The sequence below is a fragment of the Canis lupus genome, chromosome 19 (assembly GCF_011100685.1).
Source record: "Canis lupus familiaris isolate Mischka breed German Shepherd chromosome 19, alternate assembly UU_Cfam_GSD_1.0, whole genome shotgun sequence".
In the NCBI taxonomy this organism is placed as follows: Eukaryota; Metazoa; Chordata; class Mammalia; order Carnivora; family Canidae; genus Canis; species Canis lupus.
The window spans coordinates 45,967,691-45,985,686 of NC_049240.1; the positions used below are offsets into that span (position 1 = coordinate 45,967,691).

Genomic DNA, 17,996 nt, shown 5'->3' on the forward strand with positions numbered 1-17,996 from the left:
TTTTTGGTAATTATGTACAAATTTGCTATAAACATTCACATACAGATTTTGTGTTAACATCAAATTTCTCTTAGGTTAATTTCTCTTAGGTAAATGCTTAGAAGTGGGATTCCAGGGCCATAAAATAATTATCATTTTACCTTATAAGGAGCCACCAAACTGTTTGCCAAAGTGGGCAAAATATTTTGCACTCTCATCAACAATGTATATGAGAGTTCCAATTTCTCCACATTTTCACAAGCTCTTGGTATTGATACGTTTTTGCTCCCCACCCCCAGCCATTCTAATAGGTGTGTGTGAGTGGTATCTCATTACAGTTCTAATGTAATGAATGATGATGGTAAGCATCTTTTCATACTCTGTTATCTATCCTTATATCTTCTTTGGTGAAGTGTTGTTCAAATCTTTCACCAAATTTTATTGGGTTATTTTCATATTATTGGTCCATTCACTTTTTAACTCCCTCACTCATCACTGGCAATGACTAAATTCTTGAATGATTCTGCTTTGCTTGTCCCTATACTTGACCAAATATCAAAATCATCTAAGGAACTTGTTTAAAACAGTTTGTTGACCCTATGCAAGAGTTACTGAGTCAGAATCTTCAGAGGGTGATTCTCAGAAACTTAAAAAAAGTCTCCCTATGTTGAAATGCAAATTAATACCACGACATCATTATATTCCTAATAGCTAAAATAATAATTTTTTAAATGACAATATCAAATTCTGGTGAGGACATGGACAAGCCTTTCGGGAGGTTGAACGATATAAGTCAATAAATATCAAAGTCTTGCTGATTTTAATCTCACAATTTACAATGACTTCTTTCATCCAACACATAAAGTCACCTAGTCATATAGTGAGAGAAATGGAAAAGCTAAATACATTCACTTTCAATTTAATTTCATATACAAACTAACAAACAAACTTGGGTCCAGAGAAGTGAAGGAGAGAAAGCTAACTCTAGATTCCTATTGGTTTCTGAAGATTGCCCCATTTGTGTTTTCTCCTTTCCTATCCTCAAAACTACTTGATGCCATTAATTTCTGTTGAGACAGGAAGATTAAAGAGGTTGAATGTCTTCGAGCTTGAAACAAAGACTTCCTCTTTAATCACATGACTAAACACAGACTTTTTAAACTTTTTTTTCCCTTTTTATCCATTTTTCACTCTCCCTCACCATCTTTGAAAAATACTCATAATCTGTATGTCCTTTACAGAAAAGAAAAATGTTCAGATCATGTTGTGGTTAAATATTTGAATTGAATGCATCAGTGTGATGAGCACATATTTTCCATGTGTATTTTTAAATGATAAGCTCCTAGATGGGGGTGACCGGAGAGAATGCAGCTCCTTAAGGCAGCTCGCATAAAACCAGTTGCAATTATGCTTCTTATCAAAGTTATGAAGATGGCTATAAAAGAATGAGTCACATTAAAAAGCAGTCAATATTTACTTCTCATGTTCATTAAGGCAAGAAATGTGAATTGAAAAACCACTGCTAAACATACTGATGATTGTAATTTCAGTAAATTTATGGACTAGCCTATCAGAGGGCTTATATATTTAGTAATGATTTTCATTCTGCGCTCATTATATGAAACTTTAAGTGATCAATGACCCTGGAATATTTTCCCAATTAAGCTGATACCAAGAAAATGATGAAAATGCGATGGCAGATATCTGGGGGCTAGGATATTATGAAGGAGTATTTTGGAAAGAAACAAAAGCTTTAGTAGTACAAGGCAACTGAAATCCTGAATGACTGAATCTATCCTTCAGAGCATATATTAAGACCAGGGACTCAACTAATAAAGGCAGAGGATAGATCTGTAGGGCATGATCTGTGTTTAGGGATGGAGTCGGGGTACAGGGAGAGTATAAGAAAGTTACTCGTGTTAGATTTTTATTAGAGTTGATATGCCCGGGTCTCCTGACCTAGAAAGAAATCACTCTTGATTGTAAGGAAAGGCCTTGGTGATGTTAGTTATCTTGAAATTGGAGCTGGTTGTTCTAAATATTTAGTACCAAGCAGTGTCATTGAAGTACTTTAGCTTTTCCCAGCCACAATTTATTAGATATTTGAAATCCAAATGTTCCTCAGTCCCGCTCAAACCTATTTTTATCTCAGCTGATGTTGCAATTTTGTTCTTATAGACCTGTCAAAGACAATTTTTTTAGGGTTGCAGCATAATTTCAAGCTTTTTGTGTTATTTCTTACACCACCACATATTTTTTTACTCTGAATCATATACTTTAACTGTTTGTCACATATGGGCTTTTTACAAGTCTGCACACCAGTCTTCTATTTATTCTGTCTCTGTGTTAACTTTACTCACAATATGATATGACTTTCTTTTTGTGTGTTTATAATGAGATAAATGTGCACATGCTAGATAGACAGACTTATACCATCAAATCACTGCAATAATTTGTATTCTCATGTTATTGCTAAACTAACTATATTTGTAAAAGCAGATATATTTGGAGAAAGCTGATTTTCTGTATTTGTTGACAGGATTCACTTAATATGTTGGTTTTCTAAAGAAAAAAAAATGGCATATTGCCAACTGCTCTTCCCATTCCCCCAAACTGCTTTTCTAAATTTCCCTTCTTACATTATTTGGCATCTGTCACAAGTTGGCTTGTGCCCCACCCCCCAGTTCATATGTTGAAGTCCTAATCCTGCAGTACCTCAGAATATAAACTTATTTGGAAATAATCATTCTGGATGTAATTAATTAAGCTGAAGTCATACTGGACCAGGACGGTTGCCTAGTTAAATATGACCGATGTCCTTATAAAAAGAATGCCATGTGAAGAGACAGACAAGCACGTTCAGGAGTGTGGCTCCTGAAAACTGAAGTTGCTCTCCCAAAAGCCAAGGAACTGCCAGAAACTAAGAGGACACCTAATTCTGGTCTTTCTCTCCAAACTTAAGAGGAAGCATGGACCGCAAACATCTTGATCCTGGGGACTTCTAGCCCCCAAAACCATTAGAATAAATTTCTATTGTTTAAGTCACTCAGTAATAGCAGTCCCAGCAAACTAATAAAGTATTTGTTCTTTTAAGATTTTATTTAATTATTCATAAGAGACAGAGAGAGAGAGAGAGAGGCAGAGACACAGGCAGAGAGAGAAGTACACTCCATGCCGGGAGCCTGACATGTGGGACTCAAACCCAGGAACTTGGATCACGACCTGAGCCAAAGGTAGACGCTCAACCACTGAGCCACCCAGGCGCCCCCTAATAGAGTATCTAACCAAGATTCCTATAGATGTCAAAAGATAGGAACCAACTCATCCACTTCTTCTTCCTGGCTATTCCATCACCTGGAGCTTTACCTGCTTTTCTCTGTGGTTTGGATATATGTGTAAATCCTTCTAACCCACCATGCAAACCTCTCTACCACTGCTCTTCATCCCATCTTCTCCTATCCAATTATATCCCTCTTTCTGAATGATTTGTCACCAATCTCTTAATCTCTGCTGAATCCTGTCCTTTGGCCCATAATTATGGCAAGGTGTTTGCCACAAGTGGGAGAGAGTGGCCAAGACTTGCTGCTTCTTTCTCGGCATTGAATGAAATCTGGCCTTCATCCTTTCTATCTATGGAAATTATTTTGCTAAATAGCAAAATAACAGTGGCCACATAACTATCTAGTAAAAAACATTATTAACTGTATTTTTACTATTTTTTATTCTTGGTGCAAAAACATATCACTAGTAGTATTTCTTTTGTTTGTTTGTTTGTTTACAGTTACATGTAGAAATACGGGGCCTTGAGCTCTACTACAGCCTTGAGCTTTCCTTTGTGGAGGACGTGGAAGCTGTTCCACGTTCCACTTCATGGTACAGGGCCCATCTGGGGCCATCTCTCCATTCAGTGAGAAGTGGGTGAGACATAGGCAGCAGAGATTTAGGAGATAGAAACCTTCGTGCTAGCCACTCCTTTTTCCTATTCTCTCAGTTGCTGGCTGACTGATGACAGCTTTTTAAAATTTAACACTATTCAGCATAGACTCCGTCTACTATTCTCCTTGAAGACAACCATCTTATCTACCTTCCTGAAACCACGAGTGCAGGATTCTCTCCTCTGATGGCTGCTCCACTGTTTAAATGATTTAATTTTTGTTCCTCATTCTTACATCAATGGTTGTCCATCTTTCTTAGGTGCATATAAAAATCTCTTAGTTCCCTCAACTATGAGATTCTATCACCATCATAGGCCACTGAGAATCATTAATATCCCCAGACCAAGATATAGTCCAATTTAATTCCTATAATTTGTATGACAATTCTTTGTTTTGAAATATAACTTATTATAATACTGAATAGGATTGTTTAAACTATACTCTTTCAGAAACTGGATATCTGCCTGCATTCCTCATCCTAAATTTGTCTTAAAATGTCAGCCCTTTTAATTCTATTCTTAATTTTTTATTGTTCTCCATTGTCTTTCTCTACTTCCAGACATCAATCATTACTTGTATACCTATAACTTCTTTGGCAGGATACATTGTTTTCCTCCTAGAATGCTTTCATCTCCCCCCACCCACTCTCACATACCTCTTTTCTGTCAAAGCAAGGATTCTTCATCCAAGTAGTTAAATAACCAAAAAAACTCAGACTTAGTCCAAGTTGATGCAACACAATCTAAACCAATCCTGGTTGTGTCAGTGACCTTCTAGGAACTCGTTTAGGAAGGAAGAAGTATCCCAGTCATTGTCAATGAGATGAGATCTCCTTTTTGAAGGCACTGAAGACTTCCCACTAATAAAGTCAAACAGCAGAGTAAAATTATTGGAACATCTGGTGCTGAATGAAGTAAGGTAGGTGTCCCAACTTAAAACATCTAATTCTAAAATAATTACTCTTTTTATTGTTAAAACCATTCTATCTATCTGTCACTAGGAGCCAAAAGCTACTATTCATCCATGGTACTTTCACTTGAGTTCCAGAATCAGATTTTCAAATATTCATTTTTCCAGTTTGATCTAGATATATCCCAGGGACCTCAAATATAACTTGATCAAAAAAGAACTCATTTTGTTCCAGGAACTCAACCTCACATTCTGCTTGAGTTTGGTTTTGGTGGGGTTTTTTGAAATTATAGTTATAATGTCCCCAAATCTAGGTCAGGAACTTGGAATCATCTCTACCTCCCTTACACTGCACCTTCCAAGTGTCCACTAAGTCCTGATGGTTCTACACACAAAACATCTCTCAAAACATCTCTCAAATCTACCCTCTTTTCCATAGTCTTTTTACCTGGAATGTTTGTGTTTCCTTGCCACCCAATTGTTGTTTATCTAATCAACTCTGCACATTGTTTTCACAGTTATGCTTCCAAAACATTGGCAGTTTTAAAAAAAGTATTTGTAAAATATTAAGACATATTTTTCTGTTGTTTTTTGAAATATTCTTAATGCTATAATATCCAATTTGCTTATTAATCTGCCTTTTGCTTAATCTTTAAACATATTCATACCTATTCTAGCTAAAGCTGTCTCTTACTCATTCCTTCAAATATGTTGTGAGAATGTTTTTTTTATTTGTACTGTTTTCTCCATACATAATGTTTTCTTTTCTCTTGAGTTGACAAAATCCACCTTCAGTGGCACCTCCTCTTTAAACATTATGGGGCCTACGCTACCTAGAATTAGAATTAAACATCCTTCGGGGAAGGATTTTTTAGTTCATATTACAAGTGTATCACGTATCATTTGTATTTTGGTTTTTAAGTGATTAATTATTGTATTTCAAATGGCCTTGAACTGAATAACTTTGCTAGCTCCTAAACAGATACTAGGATCTTCATTATTCAAATAATAAATGATTCAAAAAGTCTTTCTTTACATTTAGAAATCTATGAAACAGTAAGTGAACTTACTATAATCTTAATCAATAATATTCAATATTCATAAAGGGTGCCACACATACTATAATAATAGTAGAATAGGGAATATGTCAAATTATCAAAGTAACTATAAACTTATTGGAGCCTAGCAAATAATAGCCCTTCAGTTACTGTTTTTTAAATGAATTCTGGAAGAATACATCATATTTTTGAAAAGCTACAAAATTATGAAAATAAACCGTTATTGGTAGAATAAGAATATTCAATATAGAAATGCAATTAAGCAACCGTGGATGAACAAAGACCGAAACCTCATTCCATTCACTTACCAATCATTTAAAACAGGTAGGGTACACTGTACTGCCCCTTTCCAGTGACATAATTAATGCCACCTTAAGCCCAAACCAAGTTTACAGATAAGATTCAACACTTCTTTTTTATATCCATTTTCTTTGGTTTGATTTATTTTTGGAACAAAAACGTCTCAGTTACATATTAGTTGGAATCAGTTTCTTTGTATGGTGTGGCAGGACACCCTTAATGGCTTCCTCCTCTCCTATGGGCACTGGAGCAGGTGCAACATTGAGAACCACGTGGCGATCCTCCAGCCACTTTAAGGAATTTTCCCAGCACAGGTGGTTCTAAAATTTGGCTGCTCATCAAAATCACTGGTGGAGCTTTAAAGAAATACAGTTGCCTGGGCCTTAATTATCAAGAGAAGTTGATTTCAGTATTTCTGAGTAACAGAGCCCACTCATTATTTTTTTTTAAAGGTTTGAAGAATTGCTACTTTATTTTTATTATTTTTTTATTTGTTTTTATTTATGATAGTCACACAGAGAGAGAGAGAGAGAGGCAGAGACACAGGCAGAGGGAGAAGCAGGCTCCATGCACCGGGAGCCCGACGTGGGATTCGATCCCGGGTCTCCAGGATCGCGCCCTGGGCCAAAGGCAGGCGCCAAACCGCAGCACCACCCAGGGATCCCTCATTATTTTTTTTTTAAAGTCTTTACAAATAACTCTAATGTGTAGCTTGAGTTGAGAACCACTGTTACACTTAACCTTTACATCCTCATGTTCTTTTAGAAGTCACCTTCCTTTATTCTAATTATGTGGTCAGAATATGCCCCATGGCTTATGGGGTTTTTTTCTACGATTCACAGTTCAGTAGAGTTGTTTTGGTGAGAATTTCATCTTTGGATTTTGTCTCTTAACTTTCCTTTAACTCCTTGATCTGCAACCTATAAGCCAATTGCACTTTTTCTCCCAATAATTCCCAACTAATACTGCATCGTCCTGCGGACACTGTACCAGAACATCCTTTAATATACCCTTTCCAGTCTGCCCAATCAGGAACAAAGATGTTGACCATACAACCCTTCAAAATTTATTATTTTCCTGCTTAGGGACTGCTTGATGTGATCTGTCATCAGGGAGAAACCCAAGCTTTTTATAGCCCATTTAAGAATAAGAAAGTCATTTCAGCCATTGACAATTTAAAACATAATTCTCAGTTAATAAGGATAGATCTAGTCGAGAGGCTCAATCTTATAAAAAGACATTTTTTAAAAGATTTTATCTATCTATCCATCTATCTATCATCTATCTTTTTCTGTATTTGAGAGAGAGAGAGAGAGAACAAGCAGTGGAGTGGCAGGTAGAGGGAGAGGAGAAACAGGCTTCCTGCTGAGCAAGGAGCCCGATGTGGGGCTGGGTCCCAGGACCCCGGGATCATAACATGAGCCAGAGGCAGACGTTTAACCAACTAAGCCTCCCAGGTGCCCGAGAAGACATTTCTGAAGAATTGCATATTTCTTTTTTATCTTCTTTGATACTTGATTTCTAAATGCTAGATATATGAAATTTTCTTTATCCACCATTTTGAATGCCTAATTCTTTTTATTATTATACCCAATGGCAGTATGGTATGAAGTCTAAAAGAGTAAAAAAAAAAAAAAAAAAAAAAAAAAAAGCTTTACTGTTTTAAAATTCTCAAAATTGTCATCAACAAAGAAAATGTTAGAGAAGTACGTTTTCCCTACAATCTTCTTATAAGTTAAAATGTGTTTCACATTTTATATATCAAATTTTCTTTCACCAAGGTAATAACAGTTAAATTTAAAATGGACACAGCTGTTTTCATGGGTTAATTGTAGAACTTGTACATTTTCACAGGAACCATATACATATCCCAGACCTTGGCAGAGTCCTTGATACATGTTTAATCACACAGACTCAAGAGTGGTGAATTCACCAAGCATTTCATATGGTCATGTTTTCCTAATAAAAAAGATTAAGATTCCTAACCCATTGTGATACTTCTATTGTATGTTCTGCAATACAGACAGATTGGCACTATGTAGTTTCACAGATTTTTTTTGTTTAAATGTAAGGACACATTCATACTCACAAAGGATTTGCTAACTTGGCACTGATGATGGGTCATACAGAGTACTATATGTATCTATGACATGGATGAGAAAAAGAAAGACTCATTAAGGCTGATAGTCATCTGACTTTTCCTTTTCTTTCTTTGTTCATGTTCACAAATGCCCCAAATGGAGGAATACTCAAAACAAACACAGGAACAAAACCACAGAGCTATTTTGAATTCTGTATTCCAGGAGAAAAATGACAAAGAGAAGATTTATTTTGGATTCACTTCCATACTGCTCTCTCTTTCTGAAAGCCTGGCTGTCCAAGTTCATCCAGAGTAGTGGTTTCGGCCACTAGCATACCCTCTGGGGAATGCTGGGAAATGAGTTACATAGACTGAACACCATCCACATTGTGCTGTTTGTAAGTCTGGTTGAGAACTAAATAAGGACAGGGGCACAGCTGCAGACACACAGCAGGTAGAAAATCACTTAAAAGATAATGAAAAGTAGCAGGAGAAGGAGTTTGGAGGGAAAGAAAAAGTTCAGCACCTGGGGTGAAACCCTGGAGCGACAACGTAGGCCTGGGAAGGAGGCACAACCCTTAAAATTCTACTTCGAAATCCCCAATCTGGAAAAAGCAGGAGCTATAGAATATTACTTATAATTAAAAGATGGTGGAATTTGGCCCAGAGGAAATGACACTGCACTCTGAATGCACACAGCCAGCTTCAGGTTCTAGTCAGTTACTGACTCCTAAGTGACTTTAAGGAAATTGCTTACCCTCTTTGGAACTATCCTTAAAGTGACAATAGCAGACTACAAGTGCCAATGATGCATTTCCTTTGGTTCTGAAAGCTTATAAATTCTAAGTATAAACAGTTTTTAAGAGCTATGCAAAGAACACCAGACATTTATTAAATACCCACAGGCTTTCAACAGAAAACAGTGGCCACATCCATTTCCTGTGCAGCATCCCTAAGCATTGGTGGGAGCTCCTGGATTGTTCCACGTCAGTGAGAGAAGGCGCCACCTAATGAGGCAGACACCATGCATCTGGAGTGCTCTTATGTTTGACTGGTACTCATTTTCTAGTAGTTTTTACCCCTGTATCTAGTTCTATCCCCAAGATAATTTAAAGGAAATAAATTTCCTCTTTAATTATTTAAAACGGCATTTTGATCTCTAAGTTTTATCACATCTAGGTTATGAACATTCTTGTTTCCCTTCGGTTATTGCTCATTTACATGATGTCAGAGCTTGAAAAGCAAAAGGATTGCTGACTTCTAAACAGGCTTAAGCTGTCAGTATCTGTTTTAAATGTGTTATCCTGAATGCAATGAATGACACAGGTACCCCAAATTTTAAATAATCCCATATGATTAGTATTAACGATGACACAAGAAACTTTAGCTTCTAAGGACAGATGCTAACAAACTTAAAAGCATATGAGATTGAACTATATTAACTGCTGATATCTGATGCCTGCAAGTCTCACGGATATTGATTATACAAAACAAAACAGAATAAAACAAAACAGCAATCACAATACTCAATAGTTATGGGGTCAGGCCTTATACTAAGGCCCTCTCCTAATTTACATCATTCAATGGAAACTGGCAATTGGACAAAACAGATCATTCTCACTTATTATGGAAGGACTGGTTCTTAGAGAGACAGCCCTCTGCTCTGCACGAAGGCAAGTCTGGAGTTTAATTTACTATGTACATCATCCTTTCCCTATGATCTACAATTCTGTGCCTATCAAAACCATCTGTCATCCTTTGTGCCCTTGTCAGTTGGGTGAAACCACCCAGTAATATCCCATTTCTCCTTAGCTGCACATATTTCCTCTCTATCTTTCACTTAGGTGAGATGTAGCTTCTTTTTTTTTTTCTTTCCAGTTTTGGTATTCATCTGATATTTACATGCTGGACAGTAGAAAAGACTCAAGTGTAGCCTTGCTAACAAGATGCTATGAAAAGTCTAAGTCAATTGCTGTTTTATCCTTGGTCATTTACACAGACTTTGTGTCCCAATATCCCGAGAGCCCACAAGAAGAAATGATTTATGTCTGGAGACTTCTATGCAACATTTCTGATGCAAGCAATGATTAGCAGGCATACTTTCTTCCCTCTCTCAGTACTTTCCTGGCATCTCATCAAGAAAAGTGAGTTTTTAGCCATGGAGGTAAAAACTTTAACTGGGAATGATTATAAAATGTGCAGTCCTTGGAAGTTTTTCCATGTTAATAGCCTTAGTTAAAATGTACCTCAGTGGGCCAAGATGGAAGCAACCATGGATGTCTCTTCTACATTGCAAATTAGCATCGTAATACCAATGAAATCTCTACATCCTGTGATCTTCTGAGTCACATCAATCTCCTTCATCCCTATATTTTCTTAGAACTCCAGAGAATGTACTGTGACGCACATATGTGTATAAATGACAGATTGGGGGTACCGGAAACACTAGTTTAGAGGTTCTGGCCCTGAATAAAAGAATAGAATAGGTGCTAAGGAACACTGGTTGTTTTATAATACTCAGATTAAAAGAGAGTCAGTAAGTAGAACCTTTATCCACACAGACGAAACAGAATTCCTGGGGCTTGGGGGGCTGTTGTATATGCATGGTAGTGCATGTCTGATGGCATATATCAGAGTACTTCAATGTGGTGATGACAAGTGGGTCAGGCAAAAGATTTAGTGAGTGGGTCAGCGAAAATGTGCTTTTATAAATTTGAATTTAGCTACTTTATATTTGATTGCTTCCATCTGTTATGCATTGTATTCACTATTCCTCATTGTGTTGTATATCTAGAAATGGTAAAAATATTTTAAGTCATTACTAAAATTTTTGAGAATACTTGATTAAAGCCAAGGATATAGGATGATCCTATAGATTTCTGTCAATCAAACAGCATTTTCAAAAAACTTGCTATTCAACCAGTTATAAAACTCAGCTAATTCTTTTTTTCCATAGTTCCTCCTTGTGGGCAATTGGGATCCATTAAATTAATTGTTAATATGAAGATAATGCAATTGATATAGTGTATCTTCCTCAATACTGATTCTTCTCCCCAGAGTACTTTAGTACCATAAAAATGAAATGAGATTGGAGTAGAATGTATTTTTATTTGTTTATACATTTGGTGAACACAATTTGTTTTCTAGTGATTGACTTCTTTTTTTTAATAATGTGGCAGCCATCTACTTAACAATCTTTTTAAATGTTTGCCCAGAAATAATGTTAAGCTTATATTTTTCACTTTTTAAACATCAGAAATTGTTTTTTAAACATCAGAAAATTTCTTTTTAGTGTCTTCTTCTATGTCTTCTGTTTGTTACCATTCTGCAAAGAATAAGAGGGTTCTAAAGTAACATTTACATGTCCTGGGTGGTAAATTTATTCTGAAGAAAAGGCTTGAAATCATTTAGAGGAATTCTGTTTTTATATAATTTCCTTATCTCTTTTTTAGTTCAATTTCCTCATGGGTATTTGTTCTGCCTTTACCATATGAAAACATATTCTCTTTAATAGAGATGAAAACAAAATAGGCCAGAAACAGTTATGGGTTATCCTATGGAATCAAAGGGACACAGTCTTAAATCTAGTATAAAAAATGCACATTAGAAGTTCTGAGAATTTTTTTAATAACCCAATAAGTGTCTTCTGAAAACAAGATAAAAAAATTAACAAAACAAAGTTTTCATTAAATAGCCTCTGCCTATGAGTGATTCACGGTCTATGAAAATGCCAATCACATTTACAAAGAAAGTAAATGATTGAACTATTTAGCTTGGCAGTCAAATGAGTTAGATCTATTATTCTTCTTTCTTTTCTCTTCCAAATGAATTGACTTGCATTTTAGCTGATTGACAGTCAAGACATATATGATGGAGGTAAAGGAATTTTTAGTTGTTTAACTGAAAAGACTTAAATCCAAAGATTTTAGTGAGTGCCTACAACCTTAAGCACCCTTCGTTAATCTCTCTGATGCTACCATCTATGCAGCATCCAGTAAGAGACATCTACAAACTTCCATATTTCAAAAATTAGATGAGCACTTCCGCTGAGATACTTCCTTAGCTTGCGACAATGTATTGTGAATGTCATAAAGTCAATGACAAGTTTTGTCTTCCTGATTCACTTTCTTCCTGGATTATATTTACTTTTGCAGTTGAATTTGAATGCTTTTGGTTAGGACTGTATCTTTGAAAGAGAGAAAAGTTGTGACTTGCCTCTGGATAGAGGATCCCAGATCTGTCAGTGACAAGGAAGCCATTATATAAAAGCTCAGAGAAGTAGCTGGTCACTCCAAAGGCACAGTCATATCTGGCTAGTAAGCTATGTGGCAGCTGAATCAAGTTATGTTACCAAAACAAGTTTTTATTGGAATAAACATAGAGAAGAGGTAGAAAGAAAAGCTATTAGGTAGAAAGTGTACCACATGAAAAAGTATATCACAATAGCCAAAAATGGAAAGGGTAATGATATTAGTGGAGGCAATAATTTTTGAAAAACAAATCCCAGGCATGTAAAACAAAACACAAGAAAACAAAATTCCACTTTTGGTTTTATCTTTTCATTTGGCTACTTTTAAATCCAAAGAAATTATTTTCTAAACAAATATTTTGTGTCTTGATGTAGACTAAACTCTATAGGAACTGACGCACTCTTAAGAATTTTCAGGATGAACTTTCGTTGTGTTGGCTCGTACTGCAAGTATTCTAATTTTCCGTAACACAGCCCACTGGGGAGTGGGGAAGATAAATCCTGAAATTCATTGCAAGAAGATACCAAATCCAAGAGTTTATTTTTGCAAAGATACTATGTGGGTTTTAAATTATATAGTCTCCAAAATGTCTCAGTACAATTTTTAAATTTAAAACTTACATATTACACATATTTTAAATTTATGGAAACATGAATCTAAATTAAAATTAGTCTGCACAATTATTCTGCTCCTCATTGTGGGGGGGTGGAGAAGATGGTAATTGTTCTCAGTATGGTAAAATAAACAGAGAATTATTAAATATGGGGGTGTAACTTCAAAGTAAATGGTAAAAAAGAATATTGTACTTGAGCATTTTTCCTGTAGTTTTGTCGATAGTTGGTTTCTTCTGCATATTGTGTGCTGTAAGCTAGCCACATGAAATAAATGACTTTGGCCTTAAGTGAATGCTACTGTCTACAGTACATCATAACCCTGGCCTGCTGATAATAAGCCTTACTTGGCAGTAATCTACATCCAGTGGCATTTGGAAAACTGCAATAATGACGATGAAATTAAAACCCCAGAATTTAAGTAGCACATAGGTCAGTGTGCTATAAAAATGTAGGTAAGAATAATAATGACCTCTAAAATGTTTGTGTTCATTGGTGAAGGCTGAGCTAATTAGGACAGGAAGTTGAAATATATTATTTCTTTTCTGATTGTTCCAAATAGTATGGACTGGAATAAACATAAGCAAATGCACAAGTTCTGTCCTCTTGAAGCAATAATATACACAATAATTCCATATTTTCATCTCTATACCTTTTGTCCTCTACTGCCCTAGGTGGTTCTTAATTAAGCCCTTTTTTGATTTAAGGGTTTGTTACTAGCGATAATAAAAATTGGGCAATGCTTTCTTCAACAATCCTGGCTAGGATTACCTTAGCTATATATACTAGTTCCAGAATAGCCTTTCTCAATCTATAGCTATAATGTGTCTGCTTTAGTAAAAATATTAGAATATGTTGACCTAGTCACCTAATTCTACCCAAACTCCCATGATTTGGAGTAGTCATGTGGAAATTCACCAGGGAAGGGAGACTCTAGTTCCTTTTTCTTTTCTTTTTTTAAGATTTATTTATTTGAGAAAGAGAGAGAAAGAGAGCCAGGGGAGAGGCAGAGGGATAGGGAGAGAGAGAGAAAATCTTAAGCAGACTTCATGCTTACCATGGAGCTGGACAAGCGGCTGGGTCTTATGATCATGACCTGAGCCAAAATCAAGAGTCAGATGCTCAACCAACTGAGCCACCCAGGCGCCCCTTTCCTTTTCTATGTGCCCATGCAGAAAGGGGCTTCCATGTCTTTTATTTTAGTTGAATGGTGTATTAACAAAGTTAAGCAAGTGCCTTCATTCCAAGATTCCTCATTCATTTCTCTAGTACTGTGATCTTTCAAGGGGGAGTTGATATAATTACTGCACATATCAACTAATTTCATAACCTACCATTTTCACTGTCTTTAGGGACACTATTATTCCATGGAATCCAACTTGGGAAACATTGGACGAGTGATAAGACAATTTTTATTTATCTCTGCCTACTCTTAATCTACTCCCTGAGTGGAGGGCAGAAGCTCAACCACTGAGCCACCCACGCATCCCACTGTACTCAAATTCTTAATGCAAAGAATAATTCCCACTTTTTCAAGTCCATCATTATTAAAATCACTTCCTTTAATTTCCTGTGGTATGACAGTAATGGCCATAGGTGGCCTTTGATCATCTTTTAGAACTAAATGACGACTTGAACTTTTAATCAAAGCTGACATATGATTTTACATAGAAAACAACAACACCAACAACGAAAACTTCCCTATCTTTAGGACAGCGGGATGGATAGATCTGAAGAATTTAAAACAGAAACACTAGGTGATTTATATACTGGATGTCAGCTGGACAGTTAGGAGACATCAAATAAGTAAGAGAGAGAGAGCATATATTGTCACTTTATTTGGCACCCTATCAACCAAAATTATTAACTGTTTCATTGACCAACTCTATTTTTTTTTCTTTAAAAATCAGTTTCCAGTACATTTTTCAACAGCTCAATGACTTTATGTCTTCACTCCAGAAGGTATGAAATAGCATACAGGTGTACAGTTATGTACTCACTAAGATCTTTTCGTTACAATAATTAGCTTTTTATTCTTTCAAGTCCTCCCTACTACTGACATTCAAATGGCAAAGAGGACTAATTCTGCAGGGTCATATTGTACCATTCAGGCATATGGAAAATAAAGAATGCACTTTAGATCTAAAGGGCCTGCCATACAGCAGATACTTAAGAAATATTTTGAATAAATAAGTTCTAATATTTATAGACTTCTCTAATCTCAAAAAGTTGTGATTTAACTAGCTCACTGGTATCTCTGTTTGGAGGTATTTTTGTTTCCCAAATATGCATGCTCATCTGAGCTGTATTTTTCATCTTCAATATTATGTTACATTATACATATGTCTATCACAATTTTGCTTTGTCACTATTAGAGAACAAATGTTAAACATGATTTTTATCATGATTTTATACTTGGGTTCGTTATTTAGAAATTGACAAACAGGGATCCCTGGGTGGCGCAGCGGTTTGGCGCCTGCCTTTGGCCCAGGGCGCGATCCTGGAGACCAGGGATCGAATCCCACATCGGGCTCCCGGTGCATGGAGCCTGCTTCTCCCTCTGCCTATGTCTCTGCCTCTCTCTCTCTCTCTTTCTCTCTGTATGACTATCATAAATAAATAAAAATTAAAAAAAAAAGAAATTGACAAACAATCTTTTCTCGCTAATACTACAAGACATTACAACCCCTTTCCTTTGTATAGACATTAAAAAAGAAGTTATATTCATCCAGCTATGGGTCAATTTTCAGAGTGATAGGTCAGAGACCCAGGCAATATAATTAGTTCACAAAGCAAAGCAAAATATGACTTGGTCCATGTTGCATATTCTAGAAATAAACTGGCTGGTACCTGCTTCTTTAGGCAACCAATCCACCCATATAATTTAGTACAATGATCTGTTTCAGAGTTTGAGCTAAGCTTTGCATGCTCCTCCTATAGAGCACTGAGATATGCACACAGTGAGCTTCTGAAAAAGGTCTGAGAATGATGAAACATTTACATGTACTAAGTAATTTGATAAATACATACATGCTAGCAATTTCAATTATTTTATATGACATAAACCCAACTTTAACAGAGTAATTTTTCAACAAGCAAATTTTTTCCAGACTACAAAATCAAAATCCCCAGGGACATTCATCAATTCTATTTTTTCTCCTCATGACTATTTTCTCCTATACCCTAAGTCATAAAAAGACATCAAGGGGCACCTGATACAAAAACTCATAATTATCATGAAAATGTAACGTTTAACAGAAAGGAGATTTCAAACTGATAATATCTCTTTTAAGTTTGACCCATTTTACTTCTTTCTTGGGCATACAGACACATGCTAATATTTTTACCATGCTAAATATAAAAATACCTGAGAGTAGCTGGATGGAGTCAGTTTTCATTAGGTAACCTTTTAGTTTCTCCATCTCTGTATGGATTGACTTATATAAAAAGTAAGAAAAAGTTAAATGAGTTCTCTTTAAATGTAACTTCCTTTTTGAAACTATGCATATAACACCATGTATTTTAGTTTTCAAGATTTCTGACATTCTGTAAATGCAAATATACATTTTCTACATTACAATATTACCCAAGGAAAAAAACAACAAAAAAAGGAAGTGACTGTGTAGGAGTAAATAGGAATAGAACAGTCTTAGGACTGTACCATTCCCATAGTGCTTTAGGACTGTCTGTCAAATTTCTACTTTAAATTGCTTCTATTCCTATATATTTCATAAAATTGGGTGGGAATTGAATCTTAATTTCTCATTTTAAAAATTTACTTACCCCATCATCATCATGCTTGCTTTTCAAGGAAAGACTCTCATTCCAATTGCAATATTATGATAAAACAATATATTTGTTTTTATCAAATTGGATAATTTTTTAAATAGCATTAACTAGCATTTATAGTCAAAATTTCTCCTTATATACATTGGTTTTTTATTTTTATTTTTTTAAAGATTTTTATTTATTCATTCACGAGAGACACAGAGAGAGGCAAAGACATAGGCAGAGGGAGAAGCAGGCTCTTTGCAGGGAGCCCGATGTGGGACTCGATCCCAGGACCTGAGGGGACCACTCTCTGAGCTGAAGGCAGAGGCTCAATTGCTTAGCCATGCAGGCGTCCCTTTTATATAGATTGTTGAAGGAAAAAGATTAGGTATGCAATTAGTGATCATCAGGATTCTGCTTATGTTTACTTTATTTGGCCAACGTAAATAAACTTAATTCTTTTGAAACTATTATAATCTCTGACAAGAGTAATATTTAATAATAGATCATATTTAACACATATCTTGCTTACTGTATGTCATCTCTAACTTTTATTTATAACTAAACTTTTAAACAACCCACAAGCACGATCTAATTGTTTTCATTCTCCAAAAGGGTTAGCAGCTTTTCAGAGACAGCCTGTCACTTGCCCAAGGCCACATAGTCAGTAAATGTCAAGCCTGGGATTTGAGCCTTCATCTCTTTGGCAACAAAGTCCACACTTGAGGAAAGGAAATTAAAAGTATGGAACACATGTTGACATTTATCATATGAATACTAATGGAATCCATCTTCTGCTTTGAAATCATTCAAAGTGAAATATGGAAAAAACAGAAGGCCACTACTTAGGGTAGTAATAGAATGATTTGCTTCCATTTCACAGTATTTCTTAAATAGACAAGTTGTAAAGCAGGGCCATAACTGATAGCATAAACGGAGAAACAAAAAGAAGAGTAACTACTGCATGACTTCTAATCTCACTTTCCCCTGCATTATGTTAAGAAAATAGGACATAGGGATCCCTGGGTGGCGCAGCGGTTTGGCGCCTGCCTTTGGCCCAGGGCGCGATCCTGGAGACCCGGGATCGAATCCCACATCGGGCT

At 35.9% G+C, this 17,996-nt stretch overlaps 1 protein-coding gene and 1 long non-coding RNA gene across 2 annotated transcripts in view; both read right to left on the reverse strand.

Annotated features, from left to right (window-relative positions):
* The window catches only part of LRP1B (LDL receptor related protein 1B), a 1,959,891-nt gene that overhangs the window by 1,858,657 nt on the left and 83,238 nt on the right, over positions 1-17,996 (reverse strand). The window lies entirely within an intron of this gene.
* Positions 1-17,996, reverse strand: part of LOC119877282 — a 29,344-nt gene that overhangs the window by 1,870 nt on the left and 9,478 nt on the right. The window contains exon 4 of the long non-coding RNA XR_005374259.1: positions 16,490-16,559. This is a non-coding gene — a long non-coding RNA (uncharacterized LOC119877282). The remainder of the gene's footprint in view (positions 1-16,489; positions 16,560-17,996) is intronic.